Source organism: Gorilla gorilla, chromosome 1, assembly GCF_029281585.2.
Source record: "Gorilla gorilla gorilla isolate KB3781 chromosome 1, NHGRI_mGorGor1-v2.1_pri, whole genome shotgun sequence".
NCBI classification, from domain to species: domain Eukaryota; kingdom Metazoa; phylum Chordata; class Mammalia; order Primates; family Hominidae; genus Gorilla; species Gorilla gorilla.
In genome coordinates, this window is record NC_073224.2 from 15,725,104 (window position 1) to 15,739,659 (window position 14,556).

Below are 14,556 nucleotides of genomic sequence, written 5' to 3' on the forward strand. Positions count from 1 at the left end.
TGCGCTGTCCTTATGAGAATCTAATACCTATTGATCTGTCACTTTCTCCCATCACGCTCAGGTGGGACCATCCAGTTGCAGGAAAACAAGCTTAACACACCCACTGATTCTACATTATGGTGAGTTCTATAATTATTTTATTATATATTACAGTGTAATAATGGAAATGAAGTGCCTAATAAATGTAAATGTGCTTAAATCTTTTGGCCCAGCTCCTACCTCCCGGCAGCCTCTCCAGGCCCAGAACTCTCTCCAGTCAGCCTCTACAGACCAAGCTCATGACTCACAATGGCCTATTTAGGCCCATACCCTACCTCACGGCAGTCTCCGCAGATGAGCCTACTGCCTCACAACAGCCTCCACAGGCACAGCTCCATCGTTACAATGGCCTCTTTAGACCCAGCTCCTGCCTCCCAGCCTTCTCTCCAGGCCCTGAACTTTCTCCGTAAGTTCAGGTAGCTGGGACTGTAGGTATACATGATGATACTTGGCTAATTTTTGAATTGTTTTGTAGACATGGGGGTCTCACTTTGTTGGCCAGGCTGGTGTCAAACTAATGGCCTCAAGTGACCCTTCCACCCCTGCCTCCCATCCTAGAGGTATGTGCCACCACAAGGAGCACTTGTTCAATTTTCTAAAGAAAAAATTTCTAAAGTAAGGCTGTGGGATGATGGCAGGAAGATAAAAGAAAAACAGAAGAATAAGTTAAAATGACTTATTCACACATATTCTTTTGACAGCAAGAAGAACTTTTAGTATATACATTCCTTACAAACAAACCAAAGGCAGATAAACAATGTTGTATAGGAACTTCAACACACACTGTACAATATTCCCACTTTGCTGACATAAGTTATGGAAATTTCGTGGTTTACTTGAGTGTCGCTACCAGTATTTTGCTTCTCTGATGATTTTTATCAACTTCCTCATCTGTTAACTTCTCTCCAAGGTATGTCATGTCACGACATACTGCCGCTGCACGAACATGGCCAGCGTCTTCCTATTAAACATGTAGAATGCTTTCCTAATTTCTCTTTTTACTCTCTGTCTTTGTGTTTTGCATTTTCCTTACTTTTATTGTCAGAAACTCCAGAAAGTCAGTCGTACTAATTTATCACGATTTGCTTTATTAATTTATACTTTGCTTGTATGGAATTTTGCCCAACAGACCTCATTACAATTTCTAACCTGTTTTATTTTGTTTTTTTTTTTCTGAGACAGGGTCTCCCTCTGTTGTCCAAGGCTGGAGGGTAGTAGTGCTATCACAGCTGACTGCAGCCTCAACCTTCCAGGCTGAAGCGATCCTCCCATCTCAACCTCCCACGTGGCTGAGACTACAGGTGCTTGCCACTATGCCCAACTAATATTTGGAATTTTCGTATACGTGGATTCCAGAGGGGTGACAGCGAAACGTGAGTAAGCATGGATTTTGGTATGTGCAGAGATGGGGGGCTGGAACTAATTCTGTATACTGAGGGACGGCGACTGCATATGTTTTTACAATTACACTGTAGGATACATACTGTTGCATAGCCTTGAAAATAATAATTTTTAATTGAGTGGAATAATAATAATAATATTGCTAAAAGTAGCAGCTGGCCAGGTGTGGTGGCTCACACTGGTAATCGCAACACTTTGGGAGGCTGAGGCAGGAGGATGGCTTGAGGCCAAGAGTTTGCGATAGGCCTTGGAAACAAAGGGGGAGTCACCATCCCTACAGAAAAATACATGAATTAGCCTAGTGTGGTGGCATGTTCCTGTAGTCCCAGCTACTTGGGAGGCTGAGGTGGGAGGATCACTTGAGCCCAGGGAGGCTGAGACTGCAGTGAGTCATGATCAGGTCTCTGCACTCCAGCCTGGGTGACAGAGTGAGACCCTGTCTCAAAACGACAAAAAAGTAGCAGCTAACATCAACTGACCTTTTATACCAGGTGCCTATTGATATCATAGTTTAATTTCTTAGAACTGTTTCTTATTTCACTTACCAACTCTGTCTTCAGTTACTCCCAGATTTTTACTGTGTGTGTACAGATGACCTTTTGTTTAGATTGAATTGTCTCCCCAGAAGTAAGATTACTGTGAGTCATGGTGAATGGACATTCTCATTACCCTTGATGTAAATTGACAGGGTTTTGGGTGCCTCCCAGCTATAATCTTAGCACTTTGGGAGGCTAAGAGAGGAGGATTGCTTGAGGCCAAGAGTTGGAGGAGGCAGTATGGCAGTATGGTGAGACCCTATCTCCATTATTTTAAAAAATTGACAAGCTTTACCCGGGAAGGCTTATACACAATTTAAACACCCCTCATAGTATAAGAAAGTGCCCATTTCACTGCACCTTTGCCAGCACAGGGTATTATAATTTAGTAAGTCATTTTTTGTTTGATTATTTTAAATAGATAAAAGACCTCATATTACTTTACTTGTCACATTTCAACATCTTTCCTTAGCTTATTAGCTCTATCTCTTTTCTGTCTGTAAATGGTTGTTGTTGTTTTGTTCTTTGAGACAGGGTCTTGCTCTGTCACCAGGCTGGACTGTAGTGGCATAATCATGCCTCGCTGCAGCCTTGACCTCCCAGGCTCAAACTTCAGCATTCCGAGTAGCTGGGCCTACAAGTGTGCACCACCACTCCCAGCTAACCTTTTTCTTTTTTTGGATAGAGACAGGGTCTCACTGTGTTGTCCAGACCGGTCTCTAGCTCCTGGCCTTAAGCAATCCTCCTGCATTAGCTTCTCAAATTGCTGGAATTTCAGGCATGAGCCACCATGCCTGGCCTGGGCTAGTCCTGTATTCTCTAGAGTTCTCTTTACTTTATGCTAGCCAATCTCTCATTATGCTGTTCACCTGTTACAATGAATAATTCTCCATATTAGATTTTACCACTTTAAACTTTTGAGTGGTTTATGCTTCCTGATTGGACTCTGACTAATATGTTAGGAAGGGTCCCAGGAGATAAACCCACACAGATGGGATTTGGGCATAGGTTTGGTTTCCCAGGGGGCAGTGCTGAGCTCTTTGCCAGTGGGAAATGGGATGCTGGTGATTTCCAGGAAGTGACCTCACAATGACTCAAGCTACCACTTACTGTTGATTGTGACGAAATGCCAGCTGAGGCACATGCCTTGGGAGCTAAGTGGTTGCTGCCCTTGACCACTATGAAGACTGGTGTGGGAAGGGTCGCTTTGGATGCACTTGAGCAGGGGTCCCCAACCCCTGAGCCATGGAGCCATAAGGAGCCACACAGCAGGAGGTGAGTGGTGTTGAGTGAGGGAGTGAGGGAAGCTTCGTCTGTATTTACAGCCACTCCCCTTTGCTCACATTCCCGCCTGAGCTCCACCTTCTCAGATCAGCAGCAGCATTAGATTGTCATAGGAGAACGCACCCTGTTGTGAACCGTGCATGTGAGGGATCTAGGTTGCGCTGTCCTTATGAGAATCTAATACCTATTGATCTGTCACTTTCTCCCATCACGCTCAGGTGGGACCATCCAGTTGCAGGAAAACAAGCTTAACACACCCACTGATTCTACATTATGGTGAGTTCTATAATTATTTTATTATATATTACAGTGTAATAATGGAAATGAAGTGCCTAATAAATGTAAATGTGCTTAAATCTTTTGGCCCAGCTCCTACCTCCCGGCAGCCTCTCCAGGCCCAGAACTCTCTCCAGTCAGCCTCTACAGACCAAGCTCATGACTCACAATGGCCTATTTAGGCCCATACCCTACCTCACGGCAGTCTCCGCAGATGAGCCTACTGCCTCACAACAGCCTCCACAGGCACAGCTCCATCGTTACAATGGCCTCTTTAGACCCAGCTCCTGCCTCCCAGCCTTCTCTCCAGGCCCTGAACTTTCTCCGTAAGTTCAGGTAGCTGGGACTGTAGGTATACATGATGATACTTGGCTAATTTTTGAATTGTTTTGTAGACATGGGGGTCTCACTTTGTTGGCCAGGCTGGTGTCAAACTAATGGCCTCAAGTGACCCTTCCACCCCTGCCTCCCATCCTAGAGGTATGTGCCACCACAAGGAGCACTTGTTCAATTTTCTAAAGAAAAAATTTCTAAAGTAAGGCTGTGGGATGATGGCAGGAAGATAAAAGAAAAACAGAAGAATAAGTTAAAATGACTTATTCACACATATTCTTTTGACAGCAAGAAGAACTTTTAGTATATACATTCCTTACAAACAAACCAAAGGCAGATAAACAATGTTGTATAGGAACTTCAACACACACTGTACAATATTCCCACTTTGCTGACATAAGTTATGGAAATTTCGTGGTTTACTTGAGTGTCGCTACCAGTATTTTGCTTCTCTGATGATTTTTATCAACTTCCTCATCTGTTAACTTCTCTCCAAGGTATGTCATGTCACGACATACTGCCGCTGCACGAACATGGCCAGCGTCTTCCTATTAAACATGTAGAATGCTTTCCTAATTTCTCTTTTTACTCTCTGTCTTTGTGTTTTGCATTTTCCTTACTTTTATTGTCAGAAACTCCAGAAAGTCAGTCGTACTAATTTATCACGATTTGCTTTATTAATTTATACTTTGCTTGTATGGAATTTTGCCCAACAGACCTCATTACAATTTCTAACCTGTTTTATTTTGTTTTTTTTTTTCTGAGACAGGGTCTCCCTCTGTTGTCCAAGGCTGGAGGGTAGTAGTGCTATCACAGCTGACTGCAGCCTCAACCTTCCAGGCTGAAGCGATCCTCCCATCTCAACCTCCCACGTGGCTGAGACTACAGGTGCTTGCCACTATGCCCAACTAATATTTGGAATTTTCGTATACGTGGATTCCAGAGGGGTGACAGCGAAACGTGAGTAAGCATGGATTTTGGTATGTGCAGAGATGGGGGGCTGGAACTAATTCTGTATACTGAGGGACGGCGACTGCATATGTTTTTACAATTACACTGTAGGATACATACTGTTGCATAGCCTTGAAAATAATAATTTTTAATTGAGTGGAATAATAATAATAATATTGCTAAAAGTAGCAGCTGGCCAGGTGTGGTGGCTCACACTGGTAATCGCAACACTTTGGGAGGCTGAGGCAGGAGGATGGCTTGAGGCCAAGAGTTTGCGATAGGCCTTGGAAACAAAGGGGGAGTCACCATCCCTACAGAAAAATACATGAATTAGCCTAGTGTGGTGGCATGTTCCTGTAGTCCCAGCTACTTGGGAGGCTGAGGTGGGAGGATCACTTGAGCCCAGGGAGGCTGAGACTGCAGTGAGTCATGATCAGGTCTCTGCACTCCAGCCTGGGTGACAGAGTGAGACCCTGTCTCAAAACAACAAAAAAGTAGCAGCTAACATCAACTGACCTTTTATACCAGGTGCCTATTGATATCATAGTTTAATTTCTTAGAACTGTTTCTTATTTCACTTACCAACTCTGTCTTCAGTTACTCCCAGATTTTTACTGTGTGTGTACAGATGACCTTTTGTTTAGATTGAATTGTCTCCCCAGAAGTAAGATTACTGTGAGTCATGGTGAATGGACATTCTCATTACCCTTGATGTAAATTGACAGGGTTTTGGGTGCCTCCCAGCTATAATCTTAGCACTTTGGGAGGCTAAGAGAGGAGGATTGCTTGAGGCCAAGAGTTGGAGGAGGCAGTATGGCAGTATGGTGAGACCCTATCTCCATTATTTTAAAAAATTGACAAGCTTTACCCGGGAAGGCTTATACACAATTTAAACACCCCTCATAGTATAAGAAAGTGCCCATTTCACTGCACCTTTGCCAGCACAGGGTATTATAATTTAGTAAGTCATTTTTTGTTTGATTATTTTAAATAGATAAAAGACCTCATATTACTTTACTTGTCACATTTCAACATCTTTCCTTAGCTTATTAGCTCTATCTCTTTTCTGTCTGTAAATGGTTGTTGTTGTTTTGTTCTTTGAGACAGGGTCTTGCTCTGTCACCAGGCTGGACTGTAGTGGCATAATCATGCCTCGCTGCAGCCTTGACCTCCCAGGCTCAAACTTCAGCATTCCGAGTAGCTGGGACTACAAGTGTGCACCACCACTCCCAGCTAACCTTTTTCTTTTTTTGGATAGAGACAGGGTCTCACTGTGTTGTCCAGACCGGTCTCTAGCTCCTGGCCTTAAGCAATCCTCCTGCATTAGCTTCTCAAATTGCTGGAATTTCAGGCATGAGCCACCATGCCTGGCCTGGGCTAGTCCTGTATTCTCTAGAGTTCTCTTTACTTTGTGCTAGCCAATCTCTCATTATGCTGTTCACCTGTTATAATGAATAATTCTCTGTATTAAATTTTACCACTTTAAACTTTTGAGTGGTTTATGCTTCCTGATTGGACTCTGACTAATATGTTAGGAAGGGTCCCAGGAGATAAACCCACACAGATGGGATTTGGGCATAGGTTTGGTTTCCCAGGGGGCAGTGCTGAGCTCTTTGCCAGTGGGAAATGGGATGCTGGTGATTTCCAGGAAGTGACCTCACAATGACTCAAGCTACCACTTACTGTTGATTGTGACGAAATGCCAGCTGAGGCACATGCCTTGGGAGCTAAGTGGTTGCTGCCCTTGACCACTATGAAGACTGGTGTGGGAAGGGTCGCTTTGGATGCACTTGAGCAGGGGTCCCCAACCCCTGAGCCATGGAGCCATAAGGAGCCACACAGCAGGAGGTGAGTGGTGTTGAGTGAGGGAGCGAGGGAAGCTTCGTCTGTATTTACAGCCACTCCCCTTTGCTCACATTCCCGCCTGAGCTCCACCTTCTCAGATCAGCAGCAGCATTAGATTCTCATAGGAGAACGCACCCGGTTGTGAACCATGCATGTGAGGGATCTAGGTTGCGCTGTCCTTATGAGAATCTAATACCTATTGATCTGTCACTTTCTCCCATCACGCTCAGGTGGGACCATCCAGTTGCAGGAAAACAAGCTTAACACGCCCACTGATTCTACATTATGGTGAGTTCTATAATTATTTTATTATATATTACAGTGTAATAATGGAAGTGAAGTGCCTAATAAATGGAAATGTGCTTCAATCTTTTGACCCAGCTCCTACCTCCCGGCAGCCTCTCCAGGCCCAGAACTCTCTCCAGTCAGCCTCTACAGACCAAGCTCATGACTCCCAATGGCCTATTTAGGCCCATACCCTACCTCACGGCAGTCTCCGCAGATGAGCCTACTGCCTCACAACAGCCTCCACAGGCACAGCTCCTCCTGCCTCCCAGTGGCCTCTTTCGGCCCAGCCCAGCTCATGCCTCCCGGCGGCCTTCCCAGGCCCCGCTTTTGACTTTCGGTGGCCTCTGCAGGCCTCGACAAGGCCCGGCCTCCTGCCTCCCGAAGACCTGCACAGGCCCAGCCTCTGCCTCACAACGGACTCTCCACGCCCAGCTAGCTCTCGCCTCACTGCGGCCTCCCGAGTCCAAAGCTCCTGCCTCTCGGCCACTTCGGCAGGCCCAGCTCCTGCCTGCCAGTGGCCTCTTCAGGCCCGTGGGGCTCATTCCTCACAACAGCCTTTCCAGGCCCAGTTTTTCCCTTGCTGCGGCCTCTCCGGGCAGAGAACATCCTCAAGTCGGCCTCTCCAGACCCACTTGCACCCTCCGGGCGTCCTCTCCAGGCCGAGCTCCTCTTCCTGGCTGCATCTCCAGGCCCGACTCCTGCCTCTCAACGACCTCTTTGGACTCATTGGCTACCCATCTCCTGGCGGCCTTGGTCGGCCAACAGCTTCCTCAAGCCAAGCTCCCCAGGCCCAGGTCAGGCCTCACGGTGGCCTCTCCAGGATGAACTCGTGCCCTCCGATGGCATCTGCAGGCCCCAAATGGTCTCCGGTCGGTGGGCTCCTCCACGCCAAGCTTGGGCCTCCCGGCGACCTCTGCAGGCCCAAGTGGTCCTGAAGTCGGCATCTCCCGGCCCTGCCTCCCAGCAAGTAAGCAAGCTCTTTTGGCTCAACTCCTGCCCAGCTCCCAACCGCCTTTGTAGGCCCCGAACTTTCTCCAGCCAAGTTCTTTGGGCCTCATTCCAGCTGCCTGGTGGCCTGTACGGGCCCGGCACTGGTTGGAGAACAGCCTCTGCAGGCCCCGCTCTTGCCTCCCAGGGGCCTCTCCAGGCCCACCTCTTGCCCCCACGGTGGCCTCCCGGGGCCAAGTCCCTGCCTTCCTCCCAGCAGCCCGCGTGCGGCCCAGCTCCTCCCTCACGGTGGCCTGTTGATGCCCAACTCATGCCTCTGGCACCCTGCCCAGAGGCATGAGCCCCTGCCTCACACCGGCCCCTCCCACGCTGAGAGAGGTCAGCGTGAGCCCTTGCCTCACACCGGCCCCTCCCACGCTGAGAGAGGTCAGTGTGAGTCCCTTGCCTCACACCGGCCCCTCCCACGCTGAGAGAGGTCAGCGTGAGCCCTTGCCTCACACCGGCCCCTCCCACGCTGAGAGAGGTCAGCGTGAGCCCTTGCCTCACACCGGCCCCTCCCACGCTGAGAGAGGTCAGCCTGAGCCCCTTGCCTCACACCGGCCCCTCCCAGGCTGACAGAGGTCAGCCTGAGCCCCTTGCCTCACACCGGCCCCTCCCAGGCTGACAGAGGTCAGCCTGAGCCCCTTGCCCCACACCGGCCCCTCCCACGCTGACAGAGGTCAGCCTGAGCCCCTTGCCCCACTCCGGCCCCTCCCAGGCTGACAGAGGTCAGCCTGAGCCCCTAGCCTCACACCGGCCCCTCCCAGGCTGACAGAGGTCAGCCTGAGCCCCTAGCCTCACACCGGCCCCTCCCAGGCTGACAGAGGTCAGCCTGAGCCCCTAGCCTCACACCGGCCCCTCCCAGGCTGACAGAGGTCAGTGGGAGCCCCTTGCCTCACACCGGCCCCTCCCAGGCTGACAGAGGTCAGCGGGAGCCCCTTGCCTCACACCGGCCCCTCCCACGCTGAGAGAGGTCAGTGTGAGCCCTTGCCTCACACCAGCCCCTCCCACGCTGAGAGACGTCAGTGTGAGCCCTTGCCTCACACCGGCCCCTCCCACGCTGACAGAGGTCAACCTGAGCCCCTTGCCTCACACCGGCCCCTCCCACGCTGAGAGAGGTCAGCGGGAGCCCCTTGCCTCACACCAGCCCCTCCCACGCTGAGAGAGGTCAGTGTGAGCCCTTGCCTCACACCGGCCCCTCCCACACTGAGAGAGGTCAGCGTGAGCCCCTTGCCTCACACCGGCCCCTCCCACGCTGAGAGAGGTCATTGTGAGCCCTTGCCTCACACCGGCCCCTCCCACGCTGAGAGAGGTCAGCGTGAGCCCCTTGCCTCACACCGGCCCCTCCCACGCTGACAGAGGTCAACCTGAGCCCCTTGCCTCACACCGGCCCCTCCCATGCTGAGAGAGGTCAGCGGGAGCCCCTTGCCTCACACCAGCCCCTCCCACGCTGAGAGAGGTCAGTGTGAGCCCTTGCCTCACACCGGCCCCTCCCACGCTGAGAGAGGTCAGCGTGAGCCCCTTGCCTCACACCGGCCCCTCCCACGCTGAGAGAGGTCAGTGTGAGCCCTTGCCTCACACCGGCCCCTCCCACGCTGAGAGAGGTCAGTGTGAGCCCCTGCCTCAACAGGCCACCATGAGGGAGGAGCAGGGTCGCACGCGGCCTGTCGGGAGGCAGGCAGGGACTTGGGCCTGGGCGGTCGCGGTGGGGCGAGAGCTGGGCCTGGAGACACCCCTGGGAGGCAACAGCGGGGCCTGCAGACGTTCTTCTCCAGCCGGAGCTGGGACTGTTCAGGCTACTGGAGGCGGGATGTGGGCCTGAGCCCTTGGTTGCAGAAACTTCGGGGTCTACAAACGCCGGCGGGAGCTGAGCCAAAAGAGCTTGTTTGCTGGGAGGCTGGATCTGGGCTGGGAGATGCAGCCAGGAGGAACACCTGTGCCTGCAGAGGCCGCCATGCGGGAGGCAGAGGCCGGGCCTCCTCAAGTCGGCCTCTCCAGACCCACTTGCAGCCTCCCGGCGTCCTCTCCGGGCCCAGCTCTTCCTCCCGGCTGCGTCTCCAGGCCCGACTCTGGCCTCCCAACAACGTCTTTGGACTCAGCTCCTGCCCAGCTCCCAGCGGCCCTGGTAGGCCCACAACTTCCCGAAGCCAAGCTCCCCAGGCCTAGCTCAGGCCTCACGGTGGCCTCTCCAGGCTCAGGTCCTGCCCTCCGATGGCATCTGCAGGCCCTAAACGGCCTCCGGTCGGTGGGCTCCTCTAGGCCCAGCTTGGGCCTCCCGGCGGCCTCTGCAGGCCCAAATCGTCCTGAAGTCGGCCTGGAATTGGGCCTGGAAGAGCAGCAAGTCGGCCTCCCCGGGCCCAGCTCCATCCTCTCGGCGGCCTCTCCAGGTGCAAAACTTCCTCGAGTCAGCCTCTCCAGGCCCACCTCCTCCTGCCTCCCAGTGGCCTCTTTCAGCCCAGCCCAGCTCATGGCTCTCGGCGGCCTTCCCAGGCCCCGCTTTTGACTTTTGGCGGCGTCTTCAGGCCCAGAACTTGACCTCCAGTGGGCCTTTGCAGGCCCAGCCTCCTGCCTCTCGAAGGCCTGCACGGGCCCGGCCTCGGCCTCGGCCTCACAGCGGACTCTCCACGCCCAGCTAGCTCTCGCCTCACTGCGGCCTCCCCAGTCCAAAGCTCCTGCCTTTCGGCCACTTTGGCAGGTCCAGCTCCTGCCTGCCAGTGGCCTCTTTAGGCCCAGCTCATTCCTCGCAACGGCCTTCCCAGGCCCCGTTTTTCCCTTCCGGCAGCCTCTTGGCCTCTAATTTGTTTATCTTTCGTGTATAAATCCCAAAATATGGAATTTTGGAATATTTCCACCATTATATAAGTATTTTGGTAGGTAATTTATTTGGAGTGAGTTTCTGCACCATGCCCGAATTTTTTATTTTATTTTCCTTATTATTTGGTGTTAAACAGGTTTAATGACGGTCATGGCAACTTTTTGGCACAATGAAAAATATCGCCCGTGATCAACGTGTTCTGTTCTGGGGAAGGGGGCAAAGGCAGGGTGAATCACTTTCTTAAAAAGTATAGCTCAAGTTGGGAGTGCAGAGGGAATGGGGAGAAAACCCTCCCGCTGCCTGTGTCGAAGTGCAGGAGCCGCCACCCCCATACTCACCTGAGTCCAGCCCCTCTGGGGAAAGAAGGGGTGCATGAACTCCCCCTAGTCCACAGGCGCCTCCCTGTGGCCCAAGGCCCTCTTCACACTCCATCTTGTAGCCCCAGCAGGAGCTATTTTCCCAAAAGTGAAAAGCACTGAAGGTCCCACAATTCATGGTACGTACAGGGGTTCGGAGGAGGGAAACTGCCCAGCTTTCCCCCGGCACAGCTGCAGGGGTAGGGGGTATAGATAAGAGGAGCAGGCCTTGGCCAGGCGTGGTGGCTCACGCCTGTAATCCCAGCACTTTGGGAGGGGGAGGCAGGCGGATCACGATGTCAGGAGATCGAAATCAGCCTGGCCAAGATGATGAAGCCCCGCCTGTACTAAAAACACAAAAATTAGCCGGACGTGGTAGCGTGCACCTGTAATCTTAGCTACCCGGAAGGCTGAGGCAGGAGAATGGTGTGAACCCGGCGGGAAGAGGTTGCAGTGAGCCAAGATCGCGCCACTGCACTCCAGCCTGGGCGACAGAGCAAGACTCGGTCTCAAAAAAAAAAAAAAAAGAGGCAGGCCTTATTCTGTCCCAAACTGAAAGGATTAAATGGCTTTACCTGGGAGAAGATAACCATCCTGCCCTCCATTGCTACCCCCACATACTGTCCATGTTCTCAGGGGGTACTGTGAGTCCTGGGATGATCTTTGGGGTCGCCCACCTGCCTGTGGTAGTTATGGAGACCCCCAGGTGTTGAGGCAGGGCTGGGGTGTCCCCTTCCAACCAGGCTGTCAAGGCCCCAACTCTGGGGCAGAGGCAGTGGCAGGGCAGCCAGGGTTGCGCCAGAGCCTGAGCAGGGTGAGGTGGGGTCAGGCAGGGCTGGGAGTCAGGGCAGGGGCAGCAGCAGTGGACCCGCTATGCACACATCTTCTTCTCCAAGGTTTGTGTGCAGAACATCCTGCCCATGCTGCCCCAGCAGCTTCAGTTGGCACCTGCCCCAGTCCAGCCTCTGGGAACCATGCAGCGGCTCCCAGCGGTCCTGCACCCACCACCAGCATCCGTTTCACCTGCAGTTGAAGATCCGTGAGGTGCCCAGAAGATCATGCGGTCAGCAGTCCCACGGAGCAGCCCGTGAGGCTGAGGCTCCTCCCACTGGACCGCCCCCCAACTGGCACCACTGCTGCCCCTGCCCCTACTCTCAGCCTCACATGACTCTCGGGCAGAGGCAGTGGTGGGGCAGCCAGGGCAGCGTCAAGAGTCTGAGCCAGGTGAGGTCCGGTCAGGACCCCCACAGGGCTGGGAGTCAGGGCAGGTGCAGAACAAACCTTGGAGGGGAAGATGTGTGCATAGTGGGCCTGGAGGGCGGCTGTGGCCTAGTGGACAGGAAGAAGCAGTGGGCCTGGAAGAGCTGCATGATCAGGGCCGGCACTGGTCCAGGGCGCGTGCAGTGAAGAGGACAGTGCCTCCTAGGTCTCCGGTTCCCTGAGCCTGTCCTTGGCTTCTCCACCTGTACAGGCAAAGGGGAAGCTGTCCCGATCACACATGGCACACTTGGGGGTGTTGGGCTTTGGGCTGCAGCTGGAGCGTCTTCTCATCTTGCATCTGGGCGTGGTGGGGTCCTCCAGTGTGGGACCCATGTCCTTGGGGTTCCCTCTGCCCCGACCCCGAAAGCCCAGTCAGTTTCTCTTCAGGCTCTGCCCCCCGGGTGGCTCAGCCCAGCTCCTGCCTAGGAAAGCCTTAGTGTTGGGAGGGACCCTGATGACTGAGGAGCCTGGTAGCTCCAGGTCACCCACACTTTCAGGTCTCTTGCACCAGAAGGTGGCAGTATCCATTGGGAGGAAACAGATTGCCTTGGAAGGCGTCCCTCGGCCCCCATCCCCAGGGGTAGGGGCCGTAGGAGGCCCGCTCTGCTGCCTTGACCAGACTCCTGGGCTTTGAAGGCTCCTGGGCCCAGTAAGAAGGAGGTGGGTGCCAAGGTTGAGGAGGAAGCATCCGAGTATGTGTAGGAGGAGGACAGGGTGGGACCATAGACTTTGCCAAAAGCTGCAGGTGGATCGGGGGACCCTGGGGGCTCAGGATCCAGCAAGGGGCGGCAGGAGTAAAGGAGGAAGGAATGACAGGTGCAAATACCTTCCCACCCAAGCCCTTGTTGCCCTCTGGCTCCTCCCCAGAGTTGTCCCCACTCTCAGTCGGTCACCCACTCCTTGAACTTGAGATCAGTGTCAGTGGTGCTAAAGCCATCATCAGCAATGACATCATCACCCCCTCCTCCTCATGGATGACCGTGTGCTCCTCATCACTAGCTATGTCCTCACTGGCAATGTGCTGGGAATGAGCAGCTCAGGTGGGCAGCAGCAGGGCTGCCCACTGGTCACCTCCCTCACCAGGGGCTGCAAAGTGGCCTGGAGCTCCATACTGAGTAGAAGGCTTTGGGCCAGAGTATGATGCAGTGCCAGACACCACCTGTGTCAGTTCCTGTAGTGCCTGACAGTCTATTTCCCTGCCATCCAGGCTGTGTACCCCCCTGTGGGAGAAGGCTTGGGCCAGGCTGAGCCAGGTTCCCTGACTGTGTGCAGCCGTTCTGCCCCACAGAAGCTGCTCCTTGGTATCCGAGCTCTGGAGTGTTTGGGCTACAACTGACAGGAGTTCAGAGGACGCCCCAGGGGCAATGGCAGTGCCCGTCTCTGATATGCTCCGCTCCCACGAGCCCTTGTTACACTGCTGCTAGCCCCTGGCTTGTGGGCTTGGCCTCTGAGCTGGACTTCTTTCGGTCCTTGTTGCAAGTGGGCCACCTTCACCTGGAAGGCCAGGTCATGGTATTTCTGTCTCATTGGGTCCCAGGGTGTACCACTGCTCGCTCAGCATCTGGCTGATGGTCCGGTTATCCTGGTTGGGGTGACCCTGGTGCGCCCTGCCAGGGCCTGGTGCCGCTTGCTGAAGATCATGACCGCCACTCATGGGCCACCAGATGTGGTCCTTGTCCCATTTGTTGGGGCTGCATCCATCCTTCTCAGAAGATGAGTCCTGTTCCTTGCGCAGGGCACTGAGGGACTGGGCCTGACATCATCTGAGTGGTAGAGGCAACTGGGTGTCAGGAGACATGATGGAGAGGAAAGCATCATCATGGTCATTCTCTGTCTCACTGTCCAGCAGGGACTCCCCTGCGGGGCCCAGGGCTCCTCCTCCATGGTGGGAGGTGAGCTTTTACCAGGTTCCACCACCCCCAAAGTGTGTGGGGTTGCGGGCCCTGGGCTTTCAGGGCAGGTGGCTCCAGGGGGCCGCCCAGGGTCAACACTCCCCGTCCCACCTGAGGGACGCTCATGAGCAACAGCTGCCAACTTGGCAGGTTGTTTTCTCTGGTTGGAGGCCACTGAGTGACTGGCAGGTTGCTGGGCCTCGTGTGGCTGCAGGGAGGGGTCAGGAAGGGGATGGAGTACCAGGGGAACACGGCCACAGAGTGACCTTCCACATTCCTCCACACAAACATGC

At 53.5% G+C, this 14,556-nt stretch overlaps 1 pseudogene; it reads left to right on the forward strand.

The window, feature by feature from the left end:
- Positions 1–3,261: 3,261 nt before the first annotated feature.
- On the forward strand, positions 3,262–9,587 carry LOC115933116 (uncharacterized; annotated as a pseudogene).
- Positions 9,588–14,556: the final 4,969 nt, after the last annotated feature.